Source organism: Salmo trutta, chromosome 8 (genome assembly GCF_901001165.1).
Source record: "Salmo trutta chromosome 8, fSalTru1.1, whole genome shotgun sequence".
Classification (NCBI taxonomy): Eukaryota; Metazoa; Chordata; class Actinopteri; order Salmoniformes; family Salmonidae; genus Salmo; species Salmo trutta.
In genome coordinates this window covers 2,216,302-2,231,569 of record NC_042964.1, presented here as the reverse complement: position 1 = coordinate 2,231,569, position 15,268 = coordinate 2,216,302, and the positions used below count along the sequence as shown (strand labels likewise).

Genomic DNA, 15,268 nt, shown 5'->3' with positions numbered 1-15,268 from the left:
GAGACAGAGAGAGAGGAGAGAGAGATGACTTGAGAGAGAGAGACAGAGAGAGAGAGAGACGAGAGACAGAGAGAGAGAGACAGAGAGAGACAGAGAGAGACAGAGACAGAGACAGAGAGAGACAGAGAGAGACAGAGAGAGAGAGAGAGACCTTGGCTGAGAACAGAATCTCTGACCTTGTGCATTCTAAAAATGACACAATTTACGAGGCCTCTTCAAGTTCAGACTAGTGTTTTACAGTGCTTTGACCTCCATGTTGTTATGTGACCTGCTCTGCTCCACCTGTTAGTTTTCCAAAGTTGCATTTCGTTCAATAAAATCCTCTGCAGTTCCATAGAGTTGCATAGAAGGCTCTAAGGCTGCATAAGGCCTTTTCACACCTCATTGTTCTTAGCCCCAGGCTAGGACTGGCCCTGGCCCAGCTTATCCCATATCCATACAAGCATGGGGAGGCAGGTAGCCTAGTGGTTAGAGTGTAGGGGAGGCAGGTAGTCTAGTGGTTAGAGTGTAGGGGGGGCAGGTAGCCTAGTGGTTAGAGTGTAGGGGAGGCAGGTAGTCTAGTGGTTAGAGTGTAGGGGGGGCAGGTAGCCTAGTGGTTAGAGTGTAGGGGAGGCAGGTAGTCTAGTGGTTAGAGTGTAGGGGAGGCAGGTAGTCTAGTGGTTAGAGTGTAGGGGGGGCAGGTAGCCTAGTGGTTAGAGTGTAGGGGAGGCAGGTAGCCTAGTGGTTAGAGTGTAGGGGCGGCAGGTATCCTAGTGGTTAGAGTGTAGGGACGGCAGGTAGCCTAGTGGTTAGAGTGTAGGGGCGGCAGGTAGCCTAGTGGTTAGAGTGGAGGGGCGGCAGGTAGCCTAGTGGTTAGAGTGGAGGGGCGGCAGGTAGCCTAATGGTTAGAGTGTAGGGACGGCAGGTAGCCTAGTGGTTAGAGTGTAGGGCTGGCAGGTAGCCTAGTGGTTAGAGTGTAGGGGAGGCAGGTAGCCTAGTGGTTAGAGTGTAGGGGGGGGCAGGTAGCCTAGTGGTTAGAGTGTAGGGGGGCGGCAGGTAGCCTAGCGGTTAGAGTGTAGGGGCGGCAGGTAGTCTAGTGGTTAGAGTGTAGGGGCGGCAGGTAGCCTAGTGGTTAGAGTGGAGGGGCGGCAGGGTAGCCTAGTGGTTAGAGTGGAGGGGCGGCAGGGTAGCCTAGCGCTTAGAGTGTAGGGGCGGCAGGGTAGACTAGTGGTTAGAGTGGAGGGGCGGCAGGTAGCCTAGTGGTTAGAGTGTAGGGGAGGCAGGTAGCCTAGTGGTTAGAGTGTAGGGCTGGCAGGGTAGCCTAGTGGTTAGAGTGTAGGGGAGGCAGGTAGCCTAGTGGTTAGAGTGTAGAGGGGGCAGGTAGTCTAGTGGTTAGAGTGTAGGGGCTGGCAGGTAGCCTAGTGGTTAGAGTGTAGGGGAGGCAGGTAGCCTAGTGGTTAGAGTGTAGGGGGGCAGGTAGCCTAGTGGTTAGAGTGTAGGGGTGGCAGGTAGTCTAGTGGTTAGAGTGTAGGGGAGGCAGGTAGTCTAGTGGTTAGAGTGTAGGGGGGGCAGGTAGCCTAGTGGTTAGAGTGTGATGTGGCAGGTAGCCTAGTGGTTAGAGTGTAGGGGCGGCAGGTAGCCTAGTGGTTAGAGTGTGATGTGGCAGGTAGCCTAGTGGTTAGAGTGTAGAGGCGGCAGGTAGTCTAGTGGTTAGAGTGTAGAGGTGGCAGGTAGCCTAGTGGTTAGAGTGTAGGGGCGGCAGGTAGCCTAGTGGTTAGAGCGTAGGGGCGGCAGGTAGCCTAGTGGTTAGAGAGGAGGGGCGGCAGGTAGTCTAGTGGTTAGAGTGTAGAGGTGGCAGGTAGCCTAGTGGTTAGAGTGTAGAGGCGGCAGGTAGCCTAGTGGTTAGAGTGTAGGGGCGGCAGGTAGCCTAGTGGTTAGAGAGGAGGGGCGGCAGGTAGTCTAGTGGTTAGAGTGTAGGGGCGGCAGGTAGTCTAGTGGTTAGAGTGTAGAGGTGGCAGGTAGCCTAGTGGTTAGAGTGTAGGGGCGGCAGGTAGCCTAGTGGTTAGAGCGTAGGGGCGGCAGGTAGTCTAGTGGTTAGAGTGTAGGGGAGGCAGGTAGCCTAGTGGTTAGAGTGTAGGGGAGGCAGGTAGTCCAGTGGTTAGAGTGTAAAGGAGGTAGGTAGCCTAGTGGTTAGAGTGTAGGGGAGGCAGGTAGTCTAGTGGTTAGAGTGTAAAGGAGGTAGGTAGTCTAGTGGTTAGAGTGTAGGGGAGGCAGGTAGTCTAGTGGTTAGAGTGTAGGGGAGGCAGGTAGTCTAGTGGTTAGAGTGTAGAGGTGGCAGGTAGCCTAGCGGTTAGAGTGTAGGGGCGGCAGGTGGCCTAGTGGTTAGAGTGTAGAGGCGGCAGGTAGCCTAGTGGTTAGAGTGTAGGGCTGGCAGGTAGCCTAGTGGTTAGAATGTAGCGGCGGCAGGTAGCCTAGTGGTTAGAGTGTGGGGGCGGCAGGTAGCCTAGTGGTTAGAGTGTAGGGGGGGCAGGTAGTCTAGTGGTTAGAGTGTGATGTGGCAGGTAGCCTAGTGGTTAGAGTGTAGGGGCGGCAGGTAGCCTAGTGGTTAGAGTGTAGGGGCGGCAGGTGGCCTAGTGGTTAGAGTGTAGAGGCGGCAGGTAGCCTAGTGGTTAGAGTGTAGGGCTGGCAGGTAGCCTAGTGGTTAGAATGTAGCGGCGGCAGGTAGCCTAGTGGTTAGAGTGTGGGGGCGGCAGGTAGCCTAGTGGTTAGAGTGTAGGGGGGGCAGGTAGTCTAGTGGTTAGAGTGTAGGGGCGGCAGGTAGTCTAGTGGTTAGAGTGTGATGTGGCAGGTAGCCTAGTGGTTAGAGTGTAGGGGGGGTAGGTAGCCTAGTGGTTAGAGTGTAGGGGGGGCAGGTAGTCTAGTGGTTAGAGTGTGATGTGGCAGGTAGCCTAGTGGTTAGAGTGTAGGGGCGGCAGGTAGTCTAGTGGTTAGAGTGTGATGTGGCAGGTAGCCTAGTGGTTAGAGTGTAGGGGGGGCAGGTAGCCTAGTGGTTAGAGTGTAGGGGCGGCAGGTAGCCTAGTGGTTAGAGTGTGGGGGGGGGGCTGGCAGGTAGCCTAATGGTTAGAGTGTGGGGGGGGGGGGGCTGGCAGGTAGCCTAATGGTTAGAGCGTAGGGGCTGGCAGGTAGCCTAGTGGTTAGAGTGTAGGGGCGGCAGGTAGCCTAGTGGTTAGAGCGTAGGGGCGGCAGGTAGCCTAGTGGTTAGAGTGTAGAGGCGGCAGGTAGCCTAGTGGTTAGAGTGGAGGGGCGGCAGGTAGCCTAGTGGTTAGAGGGTAGGGGGGGGGGGCAGGTAGCCTAGTGGTTAGAGTGGAGGGGAGGCAGGTAGCCTAGTGGTTAGAGTGTAGGGGCGGCAGGTAGCCTAGTGGTTAGAGTGTAGGGGTGGCAGGTAGCCTAGTGGTTAGAGTGTAGGGGAGGCAGGTAGCCTAGTGGTTAGAGTGTAGGGGAGGCAGGTAGCCTAGTGGTTAGAGTGTAGGGGCGGCAGGTAGCCTAGTGGTTAGAGTGTAGAGGCGGCAGGTAGTCTATTGGTTAGAGTGTAGGGGCGGCAGGTAGCCTAGTGGTTAGAGTGTAGAGGCTGGCAGGTAGTCTAGTGGTTAGAGTGTAGGGGCGGCAGGTAGCCTAGTGGTTAGAGTGGAGGGGAGGCAGGTAGCCTAGTGGTTAGAGTGTAAGGGGGAGGCAGGTAGCCTTGTGGTTAGAGTGTAGAGGCGGCAGGTAGCCTAGTGGTTAGAGTGAGGGGAGGCAGGTAATCTAGTGGTTAGAGTATTGATCCAGTAACTGCTAGATCGAATCCCTGAGCTCATAAGGTACAAATCTCTCGTTCTGCCCTGAACAAGGCAGTTAACCCACAGTTCCTAGGCCGTCATTGTAAATAAGAATTTGTTCTTAACTGACTTGCCTTGTTAAATAAATGTAAAAATCTAATTTGTTAACCCTGGGCTAAGCTTTAGCTCTGGGCTAAGGATTCACACTTGCTGTATCCTAGTCCATGGATAAACGGATAAACACAGCACGCGACCAATGTCAATGCATTAATGAGTCCCCTGCAGTCAAAGCCCTACCCCATACCATTCAGGCCCTGCCCGAACTGGAAATCAGACATACAGTAACTTCCTCCGTAAGTTAGCTGCCCGTCCCTTGTCTGTCCCTGGCTTCTCACTGGCCCTGCTCTGTGTGTGAGTAACCATAGCAACGGCTCCGTTTTGTGCTGATCCTTCGACGAGAGAGAGCAGCTGTTAGCTGACATTAGCTAGCTACTTTTCGTCAATCAAAACTCAGACACAAACTAATTTGAGATAATCTCTCGTGTTGATAATGTTTTGATATCTAGGGGTAGCCTAAACAAGAGCGTCAGCTATCACAAGGGGTTTGTAAATTAAGTGAAAGTGTAGCTTTTGTTATTGGACAGTGAAAATTCGATGTGTTTTTGTTGACCGTTTCATACCGGCTGTTTTGGCACTGTGTTTCTGGGGCTAACCCCCGAAAAGTCAGGTGCTTACCCTGCTCTGGAGTACGGCCAGCTAGCCCTGGGCTAAGGTCAGTGCTAGCCCAATTTACAATGTGCAAGTGTGAACATGCCTATAGAGTTCTACACAGCCCATCAGACTTCCATAGAATGTTTTACAGTTCTACACAGCTCCTCAGAGTTCCATAGAATGTTTTACAGTTCTACACAGCTCCTCAGAGTTCCATAGAATGTTTTACAGTTCTACACATTCCCTCATAGTTCCATAGAATGTTTTACAGTTCTACACAGCTCCTCAGAGTTCCATAGAATGTTTTACAGTTCTACACATTCCCTCGTAGTTCCATAGAATGTTTTACAGTTCTACACAGCTCCTCGTAGTTCAATAGAATGTTTTACAGTTCTACACAGCTCCTCAGAGTTCCATAGAATGTTTTACAGTTCTACACAGCTCCTCTGAGTTCCATAGAATGTTTTACAGTTCTACACATTCCCTCATAGTTCCATAGAATGTTTTACAGTTCTACACAGCTCCTCATAGTTCCATAGAATGTTTTACAGTTCTACACATTCCCTCATAGTTCCATAGAATGTTTTATAGTTCTACACAGCTCCTCTGAGTTCCATAGAATGTTTTACAGTTCTACACATTCCCTCATAGTTCCATAGAATGTTTTACAGTTCTACACAGCTCCTCGTAGTTCCATAGAATGTTTTACAGTTCTACACAGCCCCTCGTAGTTCCATAGAATGGTTTATAGTTCTACACATCCCCTCAGAGTTCCATAGAATGTTTTACAGTTCTACACAGCTCCTCATAGTTCCATAGAATGTTTTACAGTTCTACACAGCCCCTCGTAGTTCCATAGAATGTTTTACAGTTCTACACAGCTCCTCATAGTTCCATAGAATGTTTTACAGTTCTACACAGCTCCTCGTAGTTCCATAGAATGTTTTACAGTTCTACACATTCCCTCATAGTTCCATAGAATGTTTTACAGTTCTACACAGCTCCTTGTAGTTCCATAGAATGTTTTACAGTTCTACACAGCTCCTCTGAGTTCCATAGAATGTTTTACAGTTCTACACATTCCCTCAGAGTTCCGTAGAATGTTTTACAGTTCTACACAGCTCCTCATAGTTCCATAGAATGTTTTACAGTTCTACACATTCCCTCATAGTTCCATAGAATGTTTTACAGTTCTACACATTCCCTCGTAGTTCCATAGAATGTTTTACAGTTCTACACAACTCCTCATAGTTCCATAGAATGTTTTACAGTTCTACACATTCCCTTCGAGTTCCATAGAATGTTTTACAGTTCTACACATTCCCTCAGAGTTCCATAGAATGTTTTACAGTTCTACACATTCCCTCATAGTTCCGTAGAATGTTTTACAGTTCTACACATTCCCTCAGAGTTCCGTAGAATGTTTTACAGTTCTACACATTCCCTCATAGTTCCATAGAATGTTTTACAGTTCTACACAGCTCCTCAGAGTTCCATAGAATGTTTTACAGTTCTACACAGCTCCTCGGAGTTCCATAGAATATTTTACAGTTCTACACATTCCCTCATAGTTCCATAGAATGTTTTACAGTTCTACACAGCTCCTCAGAGTTCCATAGAATGTTTTACAGTTCTACACAGCTCCTCGTAGTTCCATAGAATGTTTTACAGTTCTACACATTCCCTCATAGTTCCATAGAATGTTTTACAGTTCTACACAGCTCCTCGTAGTTCCATAGAATGTTTTACAGTTCTACACAGCTCCTCAGAGTTCCATAGAATGTTTTACAGTTCTACACAGCTCCTCGTAGTTCCATAGAATGTTTTACAGTTCTACACATTCCCTCATAGTTCCATAGAATGTTTTACAGTTCTACACAGCTCCTCGTAGTTCCATAGAATGTTTTACAGTTCTACACAGCTCCTCTGAGTTCCATAGAATGTTTTACAGTTCTACACATTCCCTCAGAGTTCCTTAGAATGTTTTACAGTTCTACACAGCTCCTCATAGTTCCATAGAATGTTTTACAGTTCTACACATTCCCTCATAGTTCCATAGAATGTTTTACAGTTCTACACATTCCCTCGTAGTTCCATAGAATGTTTTACAGTTCTACACAGCTCCTCATAGTTCCATAGAATGTTTTACAGTTCTACACAGCTCCTCTGAGTTCCATAGAATGTTTTACAGTTCTACACATTCCCTCGTAGTTCCATAGAATGTTTTACAGTTCTACACAGCTCCTCAGAGACAAGACATAAAGCAGCCATGCAGCTATTGGGTCACACAACTAACTAAACAACTGCATTGTCTGTAAAGGTCAGCTGTATTTTACGGTGGTCGAAATGGATCACAACTCGTAACAAAACAACCCCCATGTATTACAACGCAAAGGGACAGATAAACTCAACAACTCAACATGATATGGACTTTTATTAACTACATTTAACTCTTTATTTTGAAAACTAGTGCCATCCATTTGGTAGCTTTTCTGGGTTGGGCAGCTCGCTAAGGTCAAATCAAATCAAATTGTATTTGTCACATACACACGGTTAGCAGATGTTAAATGCGAGTGTAGCGAAATGCTTGTGGGGAACGCGAAGCGAGGCGGCCATCTCTGTCTGCGCCGGAAGATGTGTCAAGGGGGCGGTGTGTTTATGAGACAGAGGACGAAAGATCCAAGTCCTTCTCTTATAAAGTCAGTCAGATTTGTCTCCGGTTCTATAATACAGAGGAGAGTATTTTCTAAGCACCAACCAATCAGGTCACGTTATCTTCCTTTAGTTCAGCCAATCGTGAACAAGCTATCTGGGCCAGCTTATTCAACCCGTGTGTGTGAGTGTGTGAGTGTGCGTGTGTATGTGTGTGAGTGAGTGTGCGTGTGTGTGTGAGAGTGTGCGTGTGTATGTGAGTGTGTGAGTGTGCGCGTGTATGTGTGTGTGTGAGTGTGCGCGTGTATGTGTGTGTGTGAGTGTGTGAGTGTGCACGTGTATGCCTACGTTCCCATTCTATGTTGAACATGCTCTGGGGTAGAAACAAGTTGCCCCTTAGGCCATTCAAATCTAGGATCACATTTACATTTTACATATAAGTCATTTAGCAGACGCTCTTATCCAGAGCGACTTACAAATTGGTGCATTCACCTTATGATATCCAGTGGAACAACCACTTTACAATAGTGCATCTAATGGGGGGCAGTTCACCTGCCCCCCATTCATAGCCTGAACTGTTAGGGAGAAACGCTGAAACTGACCGAAGACCTGTGTTTATGGACCACTTCATGAGCATTCTAATCAATCCAACTAAATTGATTAGTCTGGACTTCAATGAATGGACTTTTATCACACATTTATATATTTTTTCTTGATTGTGTGTTTGTGTGGGTGTGCATACAGGTGTGCATACAGGTGTGCATACAGGTGTGCATACAGGTGTGCATACAGGTGTGCATACAGGCGTGCATACAGGTGTGTGTCTATGTATATGCGACTACATGACTCCAATTAAACATCAACATTGTAACTTTGGATGGCTTATTATGGTAATGTGACGGATTGGAGAGATAATGGGAGTGGTCACCGTTTTGAGTTGTCCTAAAATAGAAAGTGTTTGCCTTGCTGAGCAGAGGGCAGTTGAAATATTCCACATGGTGTTGAAAAACGCCTCAGCGGAAAGAGAAACCTACACCAAATCCAACTGACTACACCCGCTGTAGCTGGGCAGAGAAACCTACACCAAATCTAACTGACTACACCCACTGTAGCTGGACAGAGAAACCTACACCAAATCTAACTGACTACACCCACTGTAGCTGGGCAGAGAAACCTACACCAAATCTAACTGACTACACCCACTGTAGCTGGGCAGAGAAACCTACACCAAATCTAACTGACTACACCCACTGTAGCTGGACAGAGAAACCTACACCAAATCTAACTGACTACACCCACTGTAGCTGGGCAGAGAAACCTACACCAAATCTAACTGACTACACCCACTGTAGCTGGGCAGAGAAACCTACACCAAATCTAACTGACTACACCCGCTGTAGCTGGGCAGAGAAACCTACACCAAATCCAACTGACTACACCCGCTGTAGCTGGACAGATACCTAACTCTTTACTCACCCTAAAACCTGCTGTGAATGAGGGAGACTGAAACACACTGACTAAAATGGTAGCTGGACAGATACGACGTTTCTCTTTGATAACACTAACCCTGCTCTGCAGGAGAGAAACATAAACCAAATCACAGTGAACTCCCAGACTGTACAGTAGAGGAGAAGGTATTAGCTTTACTCTTATGAATCGTCCTTGTGAATCGTTTGGCACCAACAGATATATAGGAACATGTAGACCTTTGGTTTGGGACAGATACCCACACTGTGGGGTCGAAGATTTGAGTCCCTCTCAGATAACACCTCAACTTCACCAGCAATATCAAAAGCTAATTTAGCTTTGTATTCGAGCCACTATCTCTACAACCGGTTTGCCCTCCGAACAAACGGTTTGCCCTCTAAACAACAACCGGTTTGCCCTCTAAACAACAACCGGTTTGCCCTCCGAACAACCGGTTTGCCCTCCGAACAACCGGTTTGCCCTCCGAACAACCGGTTTGCCCTCTGAACATTGGCAGCAGAGAACTGGAAGGAAGAATTGGCATTGGGGGTGACCAGTGAGATATACCTGCTGGAGCACGTGCAACGGGTGCGTGTTGCTATGGTGACCAGTGAGCTGAGATAAGGCGGGGCTTTTTCCTAGCAGAGACTTGTAGATGACCTGGAGCCAGTGGGTTTGGCGACGAATATGAAGCGAGGGCCAGCCAACGAGAGCATACAGGTCGCAGCGGTGGGTAGTATTGGGGCTTTAGTGACAAAACGGATGGCACTGTGATAGACTACATCCAGTTTGCTGAGTAGAGTGTTGGAGGCTATTTGGTAAATGACATCGCCGAAGTCGAGGATCGGTAGGATGGTCAGTTTTACGAGCGTATGTTTGGCAGCATGAGTGAAGGATGCTTTGTTGCGAAATAGGAAGCCAATTCTAGATTTAATTTTGGATTGGAGATGCTTAATGTGAGTCTGGAAGGAGAGTTTACAGTCTAACCAGCCACCTAGGTATTTGTAGTTGTCCACATATTCTAAGTCAGAGCCGTCCAGAGTAGTGATGCTGGACGGGCGAGCAGGTGCAGGCAACGATCGGTTGAAGAGCATGCATTTAGTTTTACTTGCATTTAAGAGCAGTTGGAGGCCACGGAAGGAGAGTTGTATGGCATTGAAGCTCATCTGGAGGTTAGTTAACACAGTGTCCAAAGAAGGGCCAGAAGTATACAGAATGGTGTCGTCTGCGTAGAGGTGGATCAGAGAATCACCAGCAGCAAGAGCGACATCATTGATGTACACAGAGAAGAGAGTCGGCCCGAGAATTTAACCCTGTGGCACCCCCATAGAGACTACCAGAGGCCCGGACAAGAGGCCCTCCGATTTGACACACTGAACTCTATCAGAGAAGTAGTTGGTGAACCAGGCGAGGCAATCATTTGAGAAACCAAGGCTGTTGAGTCTGCCGATAAGAATGTGGTGATTGACAGAGTCGAAAGCCTTGGTGAGGTCGATGAATACGGCTGCACAGTAATGTCTCTTATCGATGGCGGTTATGATATTGTTTAGGACCTTGAGCGTGGCTGAGGTGCACCCATGACCAGCTCTGAAACCAGATTGCATAGCGGAGAAGGTACGGTGGGATTCGAAATGGTCGGTAATCTGTTTGTTAAGTTGGCTTTCAAAGACCTTAGAAAGACAGGGTAGGATAGACATACGTCTGTAGAAGTTTGGGTCTAGAGTGTCTCCCCCTTTGAAGAGGGGGATGCTTTCCAATCTTCGGGAATCTCAGACGTCAGATACACACTGGGCCGTCTAGGGGTCTTTACACAGACAGTGTTGTGGTACAGGAGCTTACCGAACATACGTTTTCATAAAGCCTAATTGGACTCTGTGCTAACCGGCCCCAAGAGGCCTTTAGCGGCTCCCATAACATGTCACACAGACAGACGGACTAATTATGAAACACAACCCTCAAAAGTGACGATTGACAGATCAGAGTGTGTGTGTAGAAAGGAGAGGGTTAGAGGGGGGGGGAGAAGGAGAGAGAGACAGGAAACGTGAGAGACATTGGTGACGGGAGAGAGTGGCAGAGAGAGAGGAAGAGAGAGGCAGAGAGAGAGGAACAGAGAGGCAGAGGAGAGAGAGAGGAAGAGAGAGGCTGAGAGGAGAGAGAGAGGCAGAGAGAGAGGAAGAGAGGCAGAGGAGAGAGAGAGAGAGAGAGAGAGAGAGAGAGAGAGAGGCTGAGAGGAGAGAGAGGGGCAGTATCGATTAACAAATCTGGCCTTTATGTGTTGCCAATCCCTCAGCATGGATTGCAGATAACCCTGTGCTAGTCTGACATATCATTCCAAAAGGAGTTCCAGACCATGCACTTACTGTCCTGATCACAACTAAATGGGCTTGGAAGCTAAATAGGTATTTAAGAAGGTAGCGCCAACAGTGACCTATCTTCTGTAATATTAGGTTTACTGTGGGACCCTTTAAACAGAATTAAACTGAAGATTTACTGTGGGACCCTTTAAACAGAGTTAAACTGAAGGTTTACATAATTTACTACCAAAGACAGACAGCCCTGGTTCCAATCATGGAAAATACCGGCACTTGAAAACCCTGTCATGGTCATTAGATTTACAGCTTTCACAAATTTACCAGAACAGTTATCCAGTATAGTTTTACAGTATGTATCAGGACAGCTTGTCCAGTATAGTTTTACAGTATGTACCAGAACAGCTTGTCCAGTATAGTTTTACAGTATGTCTCAGAACAGCTTGTCCAGTATAGTTTTACAGTATCAGAACAGCTTGTCCAGTATAGTTTTACAGTATGTATCAGAACAGCTTGTCCAGTATAGTTTTACAGTATGTATCAGAACAGCTTGTCCAGTATAGTTTTACAGTATCAGAACAGCTTGTCCAGTATAGTTTTACAGTATCAGGACAGCTTGTCCAGTATAGTTTTACAGTATGTACCAGAACAGCTTGTCCAGTATAGTTTTACAGTATGTATCAGAACAGCTTGTCCAGTATAGTTTTACAGTATCAGAACAGCTTGTCCAGTATAGTTTTACAGTATGTACCAGAACAGCTTGTCCAGTATAGTTTTACAGTATCAGAACAGCTTGTCCAGTATAGTTTTACAGTATGTACCAGAACAGCTTGTCCAGTATAGTTTTACAGTATGTACCAGAACAGCTTGTCCAGTATAGTTTTACAGTATGTACCAGAACAGCTTGTCCAGTATAGTTTTACAGTATGTACCAGAACAGCTTGTCCAGTATAGTTTTACAGTATGTACCAGAACAGCTTGTCCAGTATAGTTTTACAGTATGTACCAGAACAGCTTGTCCAGTATAGTTTTACAGTATGTACCAGGACAGCTTGTCCAGTATAGTTTTACAGTATGTACCAGAACAGCTTGTCCAGTATAGTTTTACAGTATCAGAACAGCTTGTCCAGTATAGTTTTACAGTATGTACCAGAACAGCTTGTCCAGTATAGTTTTACAGTATGTACCAGAACAGCTTGTCCAGTATAGTTTTACAGTATGTACCAGAACAGCTTGTCCAGTATAGTTTTACAGTATCAGAACAGCTTGTCCAGTATAGTTTTACAGTATGTACCAGAACAGCTTGTCCAGTATAGTTTTACAGTATGTATCAGGACAGCTTGTCCAGTATAGTTTTACAGTATGTATCAGGACAGCTTGTCCAGTATAGTTTTACAGTATCAGAACAGCTTGTCCAGTATAGTTTTACAGTATGTACCAGAACAGCTTGTCCAGTATAGTTTTACAGTATGTATCAGGACAGCTTGTCCAGTATAGTTTTACAGTATGTACCAGAACAGCTTGTCCAGTATAGTTTTACAGTATGTACCAGAACAGCTTGTCCAGTATAGTTTTACAGTATCAGGACAGCTTGTCCAGTATAGTTTTACAGTATGTACCAGAACAGCTTGTCCAGTATAGTTTTACAGTATGTATCAGAACAGCTTGTCCAGTATAGTTTTACAGTATCAGAACAGCTTGTCCAGTATAGTTTTACAGTATGTACCAGAACAGCTTGTCCAGTATAGTTTTACAGTATCAGAACAGCTTGTCCAGTATAGTTTTACAGTATCAGAACAGCTTGTCCAGTATAGTTTTACAGTATCAGAACAGCTTGTCCAGTATAGTTTTACAGTATGTATCAGAACAGCTTGTCCAGTATAGTTTTACAGTATGTAACAGAACAGCTTGTCCAGTATAGTTTTACAGTATCAGAACAGCTTGTCCAGTATAGTTTTACAGTATGTACCAGAACAGCTTGTCCAGTATAGTTTTACAGTATGTATCAGGACAGCTTGTCCAGTATAGTTTTACAGTATGTACCAGAACAGCTTGTCCAGTATAGTTTTACAGTATGTATCAGGTTAATATGTCGTTTAGGTTACGGTTTTTCGGCACGATAATATCAGAACTCTGGGACTCCAAGGAGCCGAAGCCGTAACCCGACTCCCATGTCATGTGACGAGGGAGCTGTCAATCAAACAGGGAAATGCCACTCACTCAGTCTGTGGTGCATTACAACATAGAGAGAGCTCAAAGTAGAAGTTCTCTAATCACAGGTGTGTGTGTGTGTGTGTGTGTGTGTGTGTGTGTGTGTGTGTGTGTGTGATCATTGGTATGAGACATAGAGCCAGTGAAAGTCTGACAGGGGACAGAGATGACAGCCCAAAATAAATCCTCCCCCCCCCCACCCCCCAGCCCCCAGCCCAGCTGTCCTAGTGTGGTCTAGTGCAAAGCCTCTGTGGCACAGAGTAAGCCTACCACTCGTCCCCTGGAGAATAATTCAATCAAAATACTGATTTATATCTGATAACAATATCTGATAGAGAGATACTATCTAACTCTCTAAGTCCCGTTAGAATTACAAAACCAAGGCTGTGTTCCAACACACACAGGGAGTCTGACAACAGAGCTGATTGGAAAGCTTTCCAACCTCCTATTATAAAACCCAAGGCAAAGTTTCAATTCACATCCTATCCTATCATATTACTGCCACTGCTGAGCCCAAAACACACTGCCCTCATCCTAATGAAATAGCATCTAGGAGTCATTATAAACCAAGACTCCTATGTTCATAGTGTTATATTGTACTTCTAACTGCCTTATGGTTAGTAGTTTGCCTGTTTGGATATTAAAGAACAAACCTGATTAATAAGAAACCACAGGGGCCTAAAATCTAATATTTAATTGGTCATCAAAAGTGTTCTGAACCTTTCATCTCTGATCCTGATTGGCTAACGAACGATCTCTGCTCTATGTGGTCTAGTAACAACCAAGCAGGACTACGGGGTCAGTTGGCGTGTGATGGAGCACTGTGGCAATACAAAACACACACAGAGACAGACAGACACAGAGACAGACAGACACAGAGACAGACAGACAGACAGACAGACAGACAGACAGACAGACAGACAGACAGACAGACCCACCCCATGCGAGGATGGGACATACAGTACTGTAGGTGCAACAGAATGTAGCGAGCCGTCATCTCCCTCAGTCAGTCTGGACAGTGCCAGTCAGGCAGACCGAAGACCAGAGTTGTGATTGAATACTCAAACTAACCTCACTATTTGTGTCAGCTATTGTTATGTCTCAGTGTCACATGGTTACCTCAGACCTTCTCCTTCAATGATGGCCCGAGTCTCATCGTGATTAATGAATCCTGATATTTACCTGCTTGGACAGGTAAAATATCAGCCATAGCATTCTGACCATCTTCTATCAACCCCCCTCAGGATATCTGTCAATAGAGGAACAGCCATAGCATTCTGACTTCCTTCGCCAGTCATCAAATAAAAAAAATGGAATCAAATTTGACTGGTCTCACACACATATTTAGGAGATGTTATCGCGAGTGTCATAAAATGCTTGTGTATCTAGCTCCAACAGTGCAGTAATATAAAACAATACACAACAACAATACACACAAATCTAAAAAGTAAAATAATAGAAATATAGAAATATGAGTGTGGCTAACTGACAGTGAAAAGGTTCCTCAGATGCAGAAGCAAGGAGCTGAGATTGAAGAGTAAAAAAGGCATGTTGTTTTTTCTAGATACAGTGGAAAAGCTGTAGATGTGCTTGGGACTGTGTGACTGTCTTTTCCCTGTGAGGGAGGGGTAGTGGGACTGTGTGCCTGTCGTTTCTCTGTGATGGAGGGGTAGTGGGACTGTGTGCCTGTCGTTTCTCTGTGATGGAGGGGTAGTGGGACTGTGTGCCTGTCGTTTCTCTGTGAGGGAGGGGTAGTGGGACTGTGTGCCTGTTGTTTCTCTGTGATGGAGGGGTAGTGGGACTTTGTGCCTGTCGTTTCCCTGTGATGGAGGGGTAGTGGGACTGTGTGCCTGTCGTTTCTCTGTGATGGAGGGGTATATTCATCAGTGGTGCCTGATTTGAACCTGGGCCCCTCCTGCATGCATTAAAACTGTGTTATCCCTCTGAGCTGAATCCTATAATATTAGCTTCGACGAGCTAACTCATACGTTATGACTTGGTCAGTTGCTTAGCTGTGAATTTGATGCTGTAGGGCTAGAGTTCCCCCATCTGGTGAAAAAATGTTCATGCAATGTCTACCTATCTACAGTTCTGTTTTCATTTGGTCGGGTCTGTGTGTTGTGG

At 46.2% G+C, this 15,268-nt stretch overlaps 1 protein-coding gene across 3 annotated transcripts in view; it reads left to right on the top strand.

The window, feature by feature from the left end:
• LOC115198042 (zinc finger protein 638) overlaps window positions 1-15,268 on the top strand; it is a 69,817-nt gene that overhangs the window by 7,244 nt on the left and 47,305 nt on the right. The gene's annotated exons all lie outside the window — the stretch shown is intronic.